Here is a 16,020-nt window from a genome sequence, read left to right on the forward strand (position 1 = left end):
AATCCGAAGCCAGCAAAGGGTGAGGGGAGGAGGGAAGAAAGGAAGGAAGGGAGAGAAATATAAAGAAAGAAAGGAAAGAAGGGGAGGGAGAGGGAGGGAGGGATAGAGGAAGGGAGGAGGGAGGGAGGGAGGGAAGGAGGGAGGGAGGGAGAGAGAGAGAGAGAGAGAGAGAGAGAGAGAGAGAGAGAGAAGAGCAGGGGGAGGAGAGAGGAAGAGAGAGAGAGGGAGGGAGGGTGAGGGAGATCGTGAGCGCGGCAAGCCAGCAAGCAAACCAGTGAGACAGAGGAGAGAGGGACCAGGATAGAGACCCAGAGAAAGAGAAGAGGAAGCTGAGCTCTGTGAGGGCTCAACCTCTAACTTGTTTCAGTTCATTCATCCTTTTCTTCTGTCCACTTCAGGAAGTGACTGTGGCGCTTGGTAAGAAACCCAGATGTCCCTCCTTCCCCTCCCCCAATCTCAGGTCTCCTTTAGCGATAGCATCTCTCCCGGTACTGAGAGTCTCCTTGGGTTGGCGGGGAAGGCGAGACATGCTCTGCAGCTGTGATGCTATGCTGGGTTCCCCAGTAGGGCTGGTGGAAGCACAGAGTCTGCATCTGGGCAGGAAGGCACTAGGGTAAAACCTGATTTGGGGAGGGGATTTGAGATGTGGTGTATGGGAGATTTGCTTCATTGTCAGTGAATTGTTTTTGTTCCTCTTTGGAAGCAGGTCAGCATTGACCTTGCAAATTGCTTGGGGGAGGGCGGGGGGAGGCAGCAGCTGCTGCAGAAAGCCACCAAGTGGCCCCTAGCCATAGCAGACAGCACTGTCATGACCCCCCAGACAGCCCTAGGTATGGGGATGGGGTAATGGCTGGAGCTTCCTTTCTCCTTTAACTCTTTCTCTGCAGCTGCTTCTCCTTGTTAGAAATGAGAAACAAGGAGAATACCATGTAGCCCCTTTCCCCATCTCCCTATTACCTTCCCCAGGTGCAAGTGAGTACAAAGTTGTAAATGACTGCTTCCTTTAAAAGCAGATTGAGGCTTCCCCCTTCCTTTAAGAGGCTCATTGTGGGGTTGGGACTGAGTTCCTTCACACACTTGGGAGGCTTCTCTTGCTTCTCTGTGGGAAACCCCATTGCCTGACCAATTCCCATCCCAGGTAGTTGAGCTGACAGGCTAGACCAGGGATTCAGATACCTTACCCATCCCACTGGTAGGCATGGAATTTGATCCAGCTGTGTCCTCGGGAGGGAAGAAACACCTGATGGTTTGTCTGGAACTGACTTCCAGTTTGCAGCTCCTCTGACTATGGCAAGGGACTGGGGGAGGGGTGGCTGTTAGATTTAGAGAGACCTGGTGAGGAGCCAGGATTCCTGTTGTGAATGGTATGGTTTATTGAGGGACAGCAGGTTCTGGATGTCTGGAGTTATGCAAGGACTGGCTGAAGCTCTTGTAATATAGCGTCTCTGAACTGGTAGTGGGAGGGACCTGGTTGCTTAATGGGGCTTTTTGAGTTAGCAACACTAATGTGTCCATGATATTAATTATAACAGCAACATTATTAATAATATTTCTAACTGCTTAATAAGTTTTGGATCTTGGGATGAGGGTTTAATGTGTATTATTCTTATATCAACCCTATGAAGAAGATACTATTATTATCTTTTGATATACGGATGAGGAAACTGAGGTATAGAAAGGTTAAGTAACTTGTCCAAGGTTACACAGTAATTAACTGTTCCAATTTGGAATTAAAACACAATTTGATTCCAGAATGCATAGTCTAGAGACAATTAAGCACTACTGCCTCCTTTGGGAGAATTTTGCACCTTTCTCTGTTAGGCAAATGTAGGTACACTAGGAAGGGTGCTGCTTGGAAAGACATGTTGAGGGGCGGAAATAGTACTCTGGCCTTTGTGTAGCATAAGAACAAAAAATTTGCCCAATGGCTTTTCTTGGCCAGCTTGCTTTCCTTCCCTTGACCGGAATCGAACCCGGGACCTTTCAGTCCGCAGGCCGACGCTCTATCCACTGAGCCAAACCGGTTTCGGCCACAACAATTTCTTTTAGGACCAGATCTCGCTCTTATTTTCTGACAGTTTAGGGTCACTCTGCCCTGAAAATTTTAGAATACTAAAACCTTGGAACTGGAATGACCCCTAAAGATCCTTAAGCTTTATTTCTCCACCCAGGTCTTTAATTTGCTCCAAGCATTCAATTTGTTGACTGATTTCTATTTGAATTTCCTTGCAATGATAGAGAGCTCATTAGATGGCTCCTTCTATCTTTGAGCAACTCTGATTGTCAGATAATGATCTCCATTATAAGCCAAGCTCTGTCTCCCCATAACATTTATTCATTGGTTCTTTGGGACTATCTGAAACAAATTTGCTTCTTCTTAATAATAGCTCTTCAGATAGTTGAAGACAGCAATCATACCTTTCCCCTCAAGGATCAGGTCTGACAATACCACAAGAGTCATCATTTGCCTCATTTTGGAGCCTAGACTTTTATTAATATGGTCTAGTATCCTATTCTCTTGATTGTCAACCACAAACTGAAAGTACTGAGCTTTCGAAAGCAGCATTGATAGTGTGTGCTCTCTTCCTTGATATCTGATATCAAGTAGACTGATGGAAACAAAGAAGCTCTCTTTTTCTAAAGACCAGGGATCAGTTGGTGCTAGTCCTTCTGAAGGCTCAGAATATCCATCTAGCAGTCAGACAATATGCATATGGTAAGATTTGAGGAGCAGAGGTTAAAGGTAATTATCATAAAGGAGACAGTTGAAATAGTGGTGATTTAAAGTTAACACAGTATATGAAAGGAAGAGGAATAAGTAGTTTCCGAGATACTTTCTGCTAAAACAATGACATCACTGAGGGATGGTGCAGAGTGGGATTCAGTAGAATAGGAGTGATCGTGCAGTATGCTAGAGTGGAAAATTGACTTGGGTGTTGGGAAATGTGTTATATTCCTACCTCTGCTAATTTGCCAATTATCTTGGACACATGACTTTTTCTCTCTTGACCTCAGTTTTTCCATCTATAAAATGATGAGGTGGATGTTATCACCTCTGCAGTTTTTTATCTGAAGTAAATTATAAAATCTGAAGGTTCTAAGGGGCTTTAGAAATCATCTAGGCCAGTTCTTCTCTAACTTTAATGTGCAAAAGGATCCCCTGGGGATCTTGTTAAAATACTAATTCTGATTCAGAGGATCTGGGGTGGCACCCGAGATTTTGCATTATAACAAATTGCCAGGTAATCCTGAATTTGCTGTTCCAGTGCTTTGCAAACTATCTTGGTGAAGGACCATTTTTTCCTCCAAAATATTCCATTCTGTCATAGACTGTTACTTTAGTAAAATACATTAACTACACATTACGAAAAATTTAAAGAAAAAGCATAAAAATATAAGTTGATAGGTGTATTATTAGCTTCAACAGAAAAATTACTTTTGTTAAATTGCTGTAGCATTTTGTAAGTGTTTATTCTCAGTTTCTGCATTTAGGTTACCGCTGTCTGGTAATAAACATTCACAGACAAGTACTGCTCTCTGGACCACACTTTGACCAACACTGGTCTAGGGTACCTGCCTATCTAATTTAACAGGCCCAGATTGGGCTTGTTATAATTTCTAAATCATCTCTGCCAGATTATCTTCCACCCTCTGGTATTCTGATGGTCATAAAAGATTTTTTAAAGCATATATAATAAATTATAGTCTTAGATTAAATATTCCAATCAAGTAGGGTGCTGTATCAGTCTAGTTTATTATACTATCAGCCACAATCCTAGTGTATGGCTTAGAGTAGGTACTTAATAAATGTTTGTTAAGTGAATGAATAAAATACTTGGTGTTAATTATGCCTTCTGGGGTCATACTGTCACTAAAGAAAGGCAATTTTGGTTTCCTCCCGCCATTAGAGAGGCAGTATTTATCCTATTTTATAAATTTCTTATGGTGAATAAAAGGCCACCTTACCTGTCTCAGAGAGCTACCTGGCATCCCAATTTTACTTTGAAGGGATTATAGCAGTGATGGTGAACCTTTTGAGCTCGGTGTGTCAGCATTTTGAAAAACCCTAACTTTTTTTTTTTTAAAAAAAACTCTGGTGCCGTGTCACATATAGAAATTTTTTGATATTTGCAACCGTACTAAAACAAAAATGTATATTTTTATATTTATTTTATATATTTAAATACCATTTAACAAAGAAAAATCAACCAAAAAATTGAGTTCCCGTGTCACCTCTGACACGCGTGTCATAGGTTCGCCATCACTGGATTATAGGAAGACAGGCAAAGATTCTGTACACTCTAAGTCCCAAGTCTTTACCTTTAAATCAGTCATTAATCAATTCATTCGTTCAATAGCTATTTATTCAGTGCTGTGCTTAGACCATGCAGATAATATAAAGGTGAACAAAACAGACACACACCATCCTTGCTTACTTGGAGCTTATGGTTTGATGGGGAAGAGGCAGTATATCAGACTATCACACTACTATGTTATTTCAGCAACAATAAATGCTATGAAGGAAAAGTATGGGGGTTGGGAGCTATAAAGGCATATAACAGAGGAAACTGGCCTTAGCATTGGGTTTAAGAAAAGGTTCCTTGAGGAAGTGATATTAAGACTAAATAGAAACATGAAGGTGGGGTGGGAGTGATGGTGGAGGTGGAATAGTTTTCTAGATGAGAAGAAGAGCATGCAGGAGCTCCCTGAGATGAGAGAAGCGTAGTGAATTTAAGAAATTGAACAAAAGGTGGAATGGCTGGAGTGGGTCGTTATAAGGATTTTGGTCTTTATACCAGAAATACAGAGGCTTTTAACCAGGACTACTGATACGGCCTAACCTGAATCCATTCAGTATAATGTTTCTAAGTGCATGCTATGAACCAAAGGCAATTTGGGAGATATAGGCTGATTTAGGAATAGCCTCTGCTCTCCAAGAAGACAGAGTTAAGTAAGAGATAGAAGAAATAATATAAACAACTATAATATTCCAAGAATGAGATCCACACCCGTAAAAGGCAAAGGGCTTGCAGCCAAGGAGATCAAAGACAGTTCCTGAAAGTCACTTTGGACTGGGCTTGGAAAATTAAACAGTTTTTTTAACATGAAGCATTTGGGGGATGGGAAAGATGTCTGGGGATGGGAAAGATGTCTGGGGATGGGAAAGATGTCCTAGGCAGAGGCCAGAAAAGCAGAGGACATTGGGAACGGTGAGGGAGCTCAGTTGTGTTGGAGTAAATTGTATGTTGAAAGTATGTGAAAATACTTTCATATAAGTTGATGGCTTGACTGTAAATAAGATAGAATGTTAACTTGGAAATTAGGATTTTTCTCTATATACTGTAGAGAAGGAACTCCTTCATATTATGGATGAGCAAATTGATCCTGAGAGGGATAGTGACTTGGTTTGACTGAGGTCACACAGGTAGTTCTATTGCTATAGTCCAGCAAGAGGTATTCTGTACAGTTGAAAAAATGTGGAATTGGAACTCTGGAAAGAAGACAGCTGGAGAGAGTGATTTGAGTGTAATTGATAAAGAGGCGGTGCTTGAAATAGAAAGAAGGGATCCAAGGATGGGAAAACAAAGATGTGTCTGTGTGAAGGCTACAAAGAAGGAGAGGTCACACATATGGAAGAAAAATTAAGAGAGTAGAGTATTGTGAAAGAGCCAAGAGAAAAGAGGCCTCATGCATTGGTTGGACAAATACTTTCGAATACATCCCATTTACTAAGCATGGAGAATATAATGGTTAGCAGAGTAGACATGGTTGTTGCCACGTTGGGGTTCATGGTTTAGATGGGGAGATAGATATTGTTCTACACTACAAAATATTGAACTATATAGTTATACATTTTGATTATTGTGCAGAGGAAAATGCACTGCTTTAAGAAGAAAGACATGGTCAACATTATTAGACTTTTCAGGAGAGCTGAGTACTGATAAATGACACCTCTCCCCACTAATAGTCCTTTCTACTCTGATGCTCACTGTTAAGATTGGATTATGCAGATGTTTGGCAGATGATATTGCTGTAAGGAAAAGTGAGGTTCCCTTCAGCGTCATGACGACAGGAACACAAGCTTATTTGAAAAACCAGGTTATATATCATGTTGCTTAACTGAAATTCTCAATGAGCAGCCCTCTTCTCAGACCCCCTTATTCTCCCCATTTAACAAGTTCAAGAAAGAGGCACTTGATAAGAAAAAAAAGAAGAGTTAAATATTAAAAATCTCTTTTAAAATGGGGTTTCAGATAGCCTAGTCTACATTCTAGTCCTGTCCTGGATGCTGACTTAGTTCTTGTGACAAATTACTTGTCTTGTTTGAGTCTCAGTTCCTATAACTGTAAAATGAGGAGGGTTGGACTAGACTTAGATGATTTATAAAGACCCTCCCAGCTGTAAGGTTCTATAGTTTATGCTCTGCTCTATACTACATTCCCATGGTCCTGTGCAGGTAGTTCAGCCTCAATCACTTATTTAAGCAACACTAAGGATTTTAAATGGAAATTCTGATGAAGATTTCTAATTTTGGTGGAAGTATTCATAGGGTTTGAAAGTGATCATAGTAAGGCCCTTTCCTTGTTTTATTCCTGGGATTGCTGAAATCATGACTGCCCTGAAAGCTAAGGAAAATACTAACTATATTCTAAAATCTGTAGTAAATTTTGGTATTGGGTCATATTTCCACTACTGCTAATTTGAAATAAACTAAGGGTGCTGAAAAGGTAATGGGACAGGGTACTATGAAATAGAGGCAAGGTGATTATCTCATATTATGAAATGTATTGGACAAGGTAATCTCTTCCTAGGAAGGAAGACATATGGTAAAGGGAAATATTGGTTGATAATAGAAAATATTTTTTTATATTTAAAACATGATTTTAAAGGTATTAATGTTTTTACACAGTATGTGTCCTCACCATACACAGAAGGAAGACTAAAAATCTCACCTGGCCAGTGTGGCTCAGTGGTTGAGTATCAACCTATGAACCAGGAGGTCACAATTTGACTCCCTCCTGGTCAGGGAATATATATGTAGTTATATATAGTTGTATATAGTAGGTTCTCTTTGGGATTAATCTATTTTCCATTTATTTTATTTATTTATTTTTATTATTTTTAAAAAATATGTTTTTATTGATTTCAGAGAGGAAGAGAGAGGGATAGAGAGATAGAAACATCAATGATGAGAGAGGATCATTGATTATTTGCCTCCTGCACACCCCCTATTGAGGATAGAGCCAGAAACTTTGGCATGTGCCCTGACAGGGAATTGAACCTCCTGGTTCATGGATGATGCTCAACCAACTGAGCCACACTGGCTGGGCTATTTATTTATTTTTAATTTATCTTTATTGTTGAGATTATTAATCTGTTGCTTCTTGAACTAGTTAACAAAGTTTAAATTTGATTATAGTTTTAAAATTATTATTATCACTTCAGCTTTTCTACTTACTAACTGTATGGTCTCTACATCTCAATTTGTCTATCTATGTAGTGTTTAATAGCAGTAACATTTATTTTATGCTTTTAATTTTGTGAAGGTGAATCTTTCTATCATTTCTGCTAATTTATTATGACTGGTATATGGGGAAATTATTATAATTTTAACTTCTATCTTTTCACTTTGCTCAAATTTATTATTATAAATTTATAGTTTACAAGTTTATTTTCTTGTTTTATTCTTTTATAATTTTGAATAATTTAAAATATTTTGAAAGAAACTCAGAGAAGTATCTAAAACAATGAGCAAATAACCACCATATACTGCTCAGAATGAACAAGTGTTAGCATTTTGTCATTTCTGCTTCAGCTATGTTTTAATGAAATAAAACATTACAAATAAACTTTATCTTCACTTGTATCTACTCCCAGCTTCCTTTGTCTCTACTTCCAAAATACTGTACCCAGAGTCACCCACATTTGCTTATTTTCTGTTTGGTCACATTTTACTTAGTGATTTGTATGAGTTCTTTATATGTTCTGGATACTAACTAATTATTTGTCAGGTACATATGTTGCATATATCTGCTTCTGGCATGTCACCTTGGCTTTCTATTTTGTTTATGGGGTTCTTTATTATACTAAAGCTTAAAATTTTCATGATAAATTTATTAATCTTTTCCTTCAGAAATTGTGATTTTTGTGTCACATTTAAGAAATATTTTCTTATCCCATGATCATAAAAAATGTTCTCCAAATTTTCTATGCAGCATTTTCAAATTTTGCTTTACATTTACTTTTTTAAACCATCTGGATTTTATTTTTGCATACGATTTAAAATATGAGTCAATTTTTTTATGCCAAATACCACTTGTTTAAATATCATTTATACATAATAGATTTAGAATGCAAATTCCATCATATTACCCAGTTTCTACACTTAACTTGGGTCTATTTCTAAGCTGTCTATGTGCCCCATTAATACATTTGTCTACACTTGAGTTGTTTTAATTATGAATACTTTATGAAGCTGATGTTTGTAAGGTCAGTTATTCTTCATACTCTGCCCTTTCCCAGCCCACAACCACAACATTTTCCTGCTCTTTCTAAATTATCTTATGTTTTACCCATTGTTCCCTTATCTTAATTTTAAAATAAGATTTTTAAATTTCAAGAAAATCATCTTGAAATTTTATTAAATCAGTAGAATGATTTAGAGAAAAATTGACATCTTTTTTATAAAGATATTTCCTAGTCATAAATATTTTATTTTATTCTTGGTGTTTATGCAGGTCTATTTTTACAATCATTGGTAGAAGTTTGTAATTTTATTAGTAATACTTTTTACATATAAGACATATTCCTAGGTATCTTTTACTTTTCCAGCCAGGTTTATTAAACTAAAATTTACATAATAGTTCCCCTTTGAGAGTTATATATTTCAAAGAGTTTTGCCAAACATATATGATCAAATAACCACAACCATCACCACAATAAAAATATAGAAAATTTCCCTCACCTCAGAAGGTTCACTTGTGCCCCCTGCATTCAGTTTTCTCCCCCACCTACAACCCTGTGCAACCATTGATCTATTTTCTTCCTTTATGGTTTTGTATGTTGATCAAGTAGGACTCTCTACTAGTGGGAATCCTATATAATAAAAGGGTAATATTCAAATAGACCAAATGGCAGAACAACCGAACAACCAATCAAAGCATAATATGCTAATGATATGCTAACGATGCTCAACCGCTTGCTATAATGTGCACTGGTCACCAGGGGGCAGATGCTCCGACTGGTAGGTTAGCTTGCTGCTGGGGTCCAGCCAATCAGGACTGAGTGAGATGGGCCAGACACGCCCTGGAGCCCTCCTGTAGTCCATCCCCGGCCTGATCGTGCACATGCACCGGTGGGGTCCCTCAGCTTGGCCTGTGCCCTCTCGCAATCCAGGACCCCTTGAGGGATGTCAGAGAGCCAGTTTCAGCTCAATCCCCCCGGCCACTCCCCTTGAGAGGGCACCAGAGGCAGGGCTCATGGCTGGCGAGCGAGTGAGCGCTGCTGCGGCAGCATGAGCCTCTCCTGATCGGGACTGATTGGGTGTGAGCCTGTGGCAGGCACAGTGAGGCCGGAATGAGCAGGAGTGAGAATGGCAGGTAGGAGCTGCAAGTGGCATTGGACTGCAGGTTCCAGCCCCATCCCTGCAGGCCACCCAGAGGGACCCTACCCATGCACAATTCATGCTCTAGTATAAATTAATATAGCCACTTTGGAAAAGAGTTTGGTAGTGTCTTATAAAGTCAGACATTCACTTTCCATATAACCAAGAAATTCCTCTCATAGATACTTACCTAGTATAAATGCAAATATATGTGCAAACAAAAACCTGTACAAAAACATCTATAGCTATTACTTGTAATAGCTAAAAAATGGAAACAACACAAATGCCCATCAAGTAGTGAATGGATACTCTACTTAGCCATAATAATGAATATCCCATTTATGAGTTACTGAGGGATTTTATCATATGTATGTTGGGTTTTTCAAATGCTTTTGCTGTATCTATTCAAATGATCTTTCTTTAAATCCTCACCCATGGATATGTTTATTGATTTGAGAGAGAGAGCGAGAGAGAGAGAGAGAGAGAGAGAGAGAAAGAGAGAGAGAGAGAGAAACTGATCAGTTGCCTCCCATATGTTCCTTGATCTAGGATCAAACCCACAACCTGGGTATGTGAACTGACGGGAAATTGAACCTGCAACCTTTTTTGGTGAAGGAGACTATACTGCAACCAGCTGAGCTACCCAGTCAGTGCTATTTAAATTATGTTTTTAAGTTTGTTGATATGATGAATTATAGTGATTATTTTTCAAGTGTTGAACCACCTTTGCATTCCCAGAATAAAACACTGCTTGGCTATGATATATTATCCTCGTTATATATTTCTGGATTCCATTTGTTTTATTGGGTGTCTATATTACATTAGTGATTTTGACCTTTAATTTTCTTTTCTTGTTTTTGTTTGGTTTTGGTAAGGAGGTATACTGACCTCATAAAATGAGTTGGGTAATTCCTTCCTCTTCTATTTTCTGGAAGAATTTATGTGGAATTGGTAGTGTTTTTTCCTCAAGTGCTTGGGAGAAATTACCAGTGAAGCCATCTGGGCTTTTGCAGGTTTCTTATTTGAAATTTTCTTCATGATGTTTTTTCTTTTTTATATTTTAATTTTATATTTTAAATTGCAGTTGACATTTAATATTATATTAATTTCAGTTGTACAGCATAGTGATCAGACATTTATATAACTTAGGAAATGATTCCTCTAAGAAACCTAGTATCTTACCTGACACCATACATAGTTATTAAAATATTATTGACTGTATTACCTATACTGTACTTAATATCCCTGGTAAGGTTTTTAAGTATGAATTTAAGTTACTTAATAGACAAAGGGATATTGAGGTTATCTATTTCTTCTTGAGTGAAGGTTGGTCTTTTATATCTTTCAAGGAATTTGTTCATTTCATCTACATTAAGTTTATTTCATAAATTTGTTCATAATATTTTTTATTATCCTGTTAATGTTTATAAACTCTGTAGTGATATACTTGTTTTCATTGCTGATAATTGTGATTTTTGTCTTTTTCTCTCTATCAATCTGTGTAGAAGTTTATAAATTTTATTAATTTTTTGAAACAACTAGCTTTTGGTTTCATTGATTACTTTTTATTGTTTTTTTATTTTATTGAATTCTATCATTATTTTCTTCTGCTTGCTTTTGGATTTAATTTGCTCTTCATTTTCAAGTTTCATAAGATGGAATCTTAGTAATTGGTTTGAGTTTTTTCTTGTCTAATATAAGCATTTAATGCTATAAATACTCCTATATGCACTTATTTAGCTATGCTTTATAATTTTTGATAAATACCTTTTATTATAATGGCTATTTTAATTAGAATCCCCTTTTCTATTATATTTGCTAGTTGATATTTGTACGTCGATCTTATATCTAGCAGCTTTGAAGTTTCTTATTCATTCTTATAAGTTGTTATTGATCCTTTTGAATTTTCCATGTTTTTATATCTGCTGCAAATATCAACAATTGTGTCTTACTTTTAAAATTCTTATATTAATGTATTATTTCTTTTCTTATTGTTTTGGCTAAAAATACAATATAATATGCTTGATGTAGGGATGGCACGGTCCTAGTCTTGTTCCCAACTTAAGTGAGATTATTTATAAAGGGTCTTAGGTAAGTATAGTATTTGGTGTAGGTTTCTTAAGGGAATTTCCTTGGATTTTTAAGTCTGTTGATATGCTAAGAGTTTTATTATGAATAAGAGGAGAGTTTCATTGCATGCTTTTTTTTCTTTATTGAGATGTTCATATACTTCTTTTGATTAATACGTTAACATGTATAGGGTGTCTCTCCAAAAATGTATACATATACTTTGAATAATTATAAAGGCAGCATTACTGTCAACCTTTTTTGTCCCCTTTTTTTCAGAATTGTCAATTGCACTGGTCAACTATTTGATATTAAATTGTCTTTACATTTCTGGGATAAATCTACTTTATGTGTTATATATGACCATATCTAATTAATTTATTTATGATATTTCTTTATTTATTTTACACACACACACACACACACACACACACACACACACACACACACATAGATTTGTTGTTCCACTAATTCATGCATTCATTGGTTGATTCTTGTATATGCCCTGACAAGGAATCAAACCTGCAACCTTGGCATATCAGGACAATGCTCTAACTAACTGAACATCCTGGTGGCCAGGGCCATATTTATTTGTTTGCCCTTTAAAAGTTTACTGTTTATAAGTTGATTTTATTGTTTCTGTTCAATTTTTAAATCAATATTATACTAGCTCACAAAATAGGTTACATCGTTTTTCATCTTTTTCCATTTTATGGAACAGTTTGTAGAAGGTGAGATTAAAATTCATGATAGTTTAATAAAGTTGACTTTTGATTCTAGTATGATTTCATTCCCTCTCACTACAGATGTATGAAGAGAGATTCTATGTTTAACCTCCTGGTTCAATTTCTGTTCTATACTAGTTTCCTCTTTCTTCTATTATTTTATAGGAAATTATTTATTCTGTTTTTTTAATGTAACTGCCTAAAGCAATTTATAAAATTTTCTTTTGATTTTTAAAAATTTGTTTTTATTTTTATCAAAATTATATGGGAAATTGGTTTAAAGTCAAATATTTCTCCAAGGTTTGTTAAAAAGAATAATAGTTCCCTGCTTTTTTTCCCAGAAGCAACCATTTTCAACCCTTTCAGATAATTCTTTGAGTATTTATATTCTATCTTTAAGTAACATGCTCATATTGCTCCTTTTTTAAAATATATTTTTTATTGATTTCAGAGAGGGAGGGAGGGAGAGGGAGCGAGAGTGAGAGAGAGAGAGAGAGAGAGAGAGAGAGAGAGAGAGAGAAACATCAATGATGAGAATCATTGATTGGCTGCCTCCTGCATGCCCCCTACTGGGGATCAAGCTCACAACCCGAGCATGTGCCCTTGACCCGAATTGAACCTGGGACCCTTCAGTATGCAGGCTGATGCTCTGTCCACTGAGCCAAACTGGCTAGGGTGCTCCTTCTTAATTTTAAACGTTTAGGCACTATTTAGTAACATCACACTCTGGTAGATAAGACTTAGGTACTTTTAAAATTCCCTGCTTGTGCAACATACACAAGATTCTTCTACCACCCCAAACTCTTTGTTTTAATATTGATGAACAGCATAATATTGACTAATGTTTATGTTATTATGACTATGTTAATGCCATTCATAGCTGAGCCAGATAATATATTGTATTAGTTTTCTATTGCTGCTGTAACAAATTAGCACAAATTTAATGGCTTAAAACAACAGAAAAATTATCTTCTTACAGTTCTGGAGGGTTTCCAGGGCTAAAATCAAGGTGTTGGTAAGGTTGTGTTCCTATCTGGATACTGGGGGAAAGGGGTGCGGTATTCATTGCCTTGTCTTTTCAGGTTCCTAGAGGCCACCAGCATTCCTTGATGCACACCCCTCATCCTCCATCTTCAAAGTCATTAGTGTTAGGTCAAGTCTTTTTCACATCACAGCATTCTGATACTGACACTCCTTCCTCCTGTGACCCTTGTGATTACATTGAGCCTACCCAGATAACCCTGAACAATCTCCCTATTTTAAGGCCAGCTGATTAGCAACCTTAATTCCATCTGCTACCTTAATCCCACTTTGCCATGCAATATAGTACAGTCGTAGGTTTGGGGATTAGAATATTAATGTCTTTTGAAGGCCATTATTCTTCCTATTATAAATATTATATTCCTTTGCCCTAGCTGGTTTGGCTCAGTGCATAGAGCATCCGCCTGTGGACTGAAGGGTCCTGGGTTCGATTCCGGTCAAAGGCACATGGCCGGGTTGCAGGCTCGATCCCTCGTTGGAGGTATGTGTGCAGAAGACAGATAATTGATGTTTCTCTCTCTCCCTTCCCCTCTCTCTAAAATTAATGAAAACATATTTTTTTCTGAGTCATGATTTATTTATTTTTTGCATTATTATTTTTTTATTTTTTATTTTTTTAAATTTTGTTTTATTGCTTAAAAAGCAGGGGTCCTCAAACTACGGCCCGCGGGCCACATGCAAATACAAATATTGTATTTGTTCCCTTTTGTTTTTTTACTTCAAAATAAGATATGTGCAGTGTGCATAGGAATTTGTTCATAGTTTTTTTTAAACTATAGTCCGGCCCTCCAATGGTCTGAGGGACAGTGAACTGGCCCCCTGTTTAAAAAGTTTGAGGACCCCTGGCTTAAAGTATTACAAAGAGTATTACATATGTCTCCTGTTTTTTCCCCTTGACATTCCCCCGGCCTCCCCTACCCCCCAGAGTCTTGTGTCCATTGGTTATGCTTATATGCATGCAGGAAGGCCAGGGAGGGTTAGGGGGCGGGGGGGGGGGAGGGTTAAGAGATCAACCGAATGAAAGCATATTTTTAAAAATCTGCTCAGAAATGCTGAGTGAAGAAGTATATTATCTGATGAGATTCTTTTGTTGAGAACTATGATGTCAATAATTTTAGGTATTTTCCCTTAGACTGAGAAGGTTCAACAGAAATGGATATTCTGAATGTCTTCATTGGAAAAACAGATCTAATATCTTATATTCTGGGTGACAAATAGGGTTGGATGTGTCCCATGCAATTTTTTTGTCACATTTCCCAGTCTCTTTGTCAAAGTAGAAGTAAATCACTTTACTTCTACTTTGGTAGGGTTTCAGTACAAAGCAGATGAGAATGCTTATGTTCAATTGACTATCTTTAACTGAAGATTGTGTTTTTTAAAACATTTTTATTGAATTTATGGGGGTGACATTGGTTTCTTTTAGTGATAGCATGGATATAGATCTGGAGAGTATTATGCTAGGTGAAAAAAGCCAGTCAGAGAAAGACAAATACCATATGATCTCACTTATATGTGGAATCTCATGAAGAAAATAAACTGATGAACAAAATAGAAACAGACTCATAGATACAGAAAACAGACTGACAGCTGTCAGTGAGGTGGGGGGTTGGTGTGAAAAAGGTGAAGGAATTAAGCAAAACAAATAAAAACACATAGAGGACTCTTAAGATTTAAAAAAATGTAATTTACAATTTCTTGTATATTTTCTTAAAGTTATTTCTTGCACTTATTTTCTCTTTTCAGAATCTGTAGGTAGTAAACTTTGTTTAGTATATATGCAAATGTCTTTCTTTTGCCAATACTATTGTATGATGGTTTAAATTAGTATACAACTATATAGATAATTTAGTTATCCATGTGTGTGTATGTGTGTGTATATATATATATATATATATACACACATATACATGTATATATCTACATATATATGAGTATATATATATATACCTACACACACACACACACACACACTGAGTGGCCAGATTATTATGACCGGCCAGATTATTATGACCACCCCATCAGTACTTCGTTGGGCCACCTTTTGCCTTCAATACTGCGACAATTCTTCTTGGCATTGACTCCACGAGATGTCGAAAGGTGCTGTGAGGAATCTGACACCATGCCTGATGAATAGCACTGTCCAGTTCTGTGAGATTTGATGGTTGTGGAACCAGCTGCCTGATGGCTCTTTTAACTTCGTCCCACAAATGCTCAATTGGATCGAGATCTGGTGATTGTGGGGGCCACCTAAGCAAGGTAAAGTCTCCCTCATGTTCTTGAAACCACTCCTGCACAATACAAGCACCGTGGCATGGCGCATTGTCTGGTTGGAAGAAGCCATCTCCATTGGGATACGCCATCAACATGATAGGATGAACTTGATCAGCAATGATACTTAGGTATGTTGTGCTATTCAGACGTTTATAATGATCTAGTCCTCTATCAACTTCAGCGTGAAATTATAGCTAATTTGCCTACAAATGTCAGGTGGTCATAATAATCTGGCCACTCAGTATATATATATATGTGTGTGTGTGTGTGTGTGTGTGTGTGTGTGTGTGTGTGTGTGTGTGTGTATATATA

At 37.2% G+C, this 16,020-nt stretch overlaps 1 protein-coding gene across 1 annotated transcript in view; it reads left to right on the forward strand.

Moving 5' to 3' along the window:
- Positions 1-203: 203 nt before the first annotated feature.
- Positions 204-16,020, forward strand: part of GABRA3 (gamma-aminobutyric acid type A receptor alpha3 subunit) — a 205,189-nt gene continuing 189,372 nt past the window's right edge. Inside the window, exon 1 of the mRNA XM_023753038.1 lies at positions 204-417. The gene's annotated coding sequence lies outside the window, so the exon portion shown is untranslated. The remainder of the gene's footprint in view (positions 418-16,020) is intronic.

Source organism: Myotis lucifugus, unplaced genomic scaffold (assembly GCF_000147115.1).
Source record: "Myotis lucifugus unplaced genomic scaffold, Myoluc2.0 scaffold_40, whole genome shotgun sequence".
Lineage (NCBI taxonomy): Eukaryota > Metazoa > Chordata > Mammalia > Chiroptera > Vespertilionidae > Myotis > Myotis lucifugus.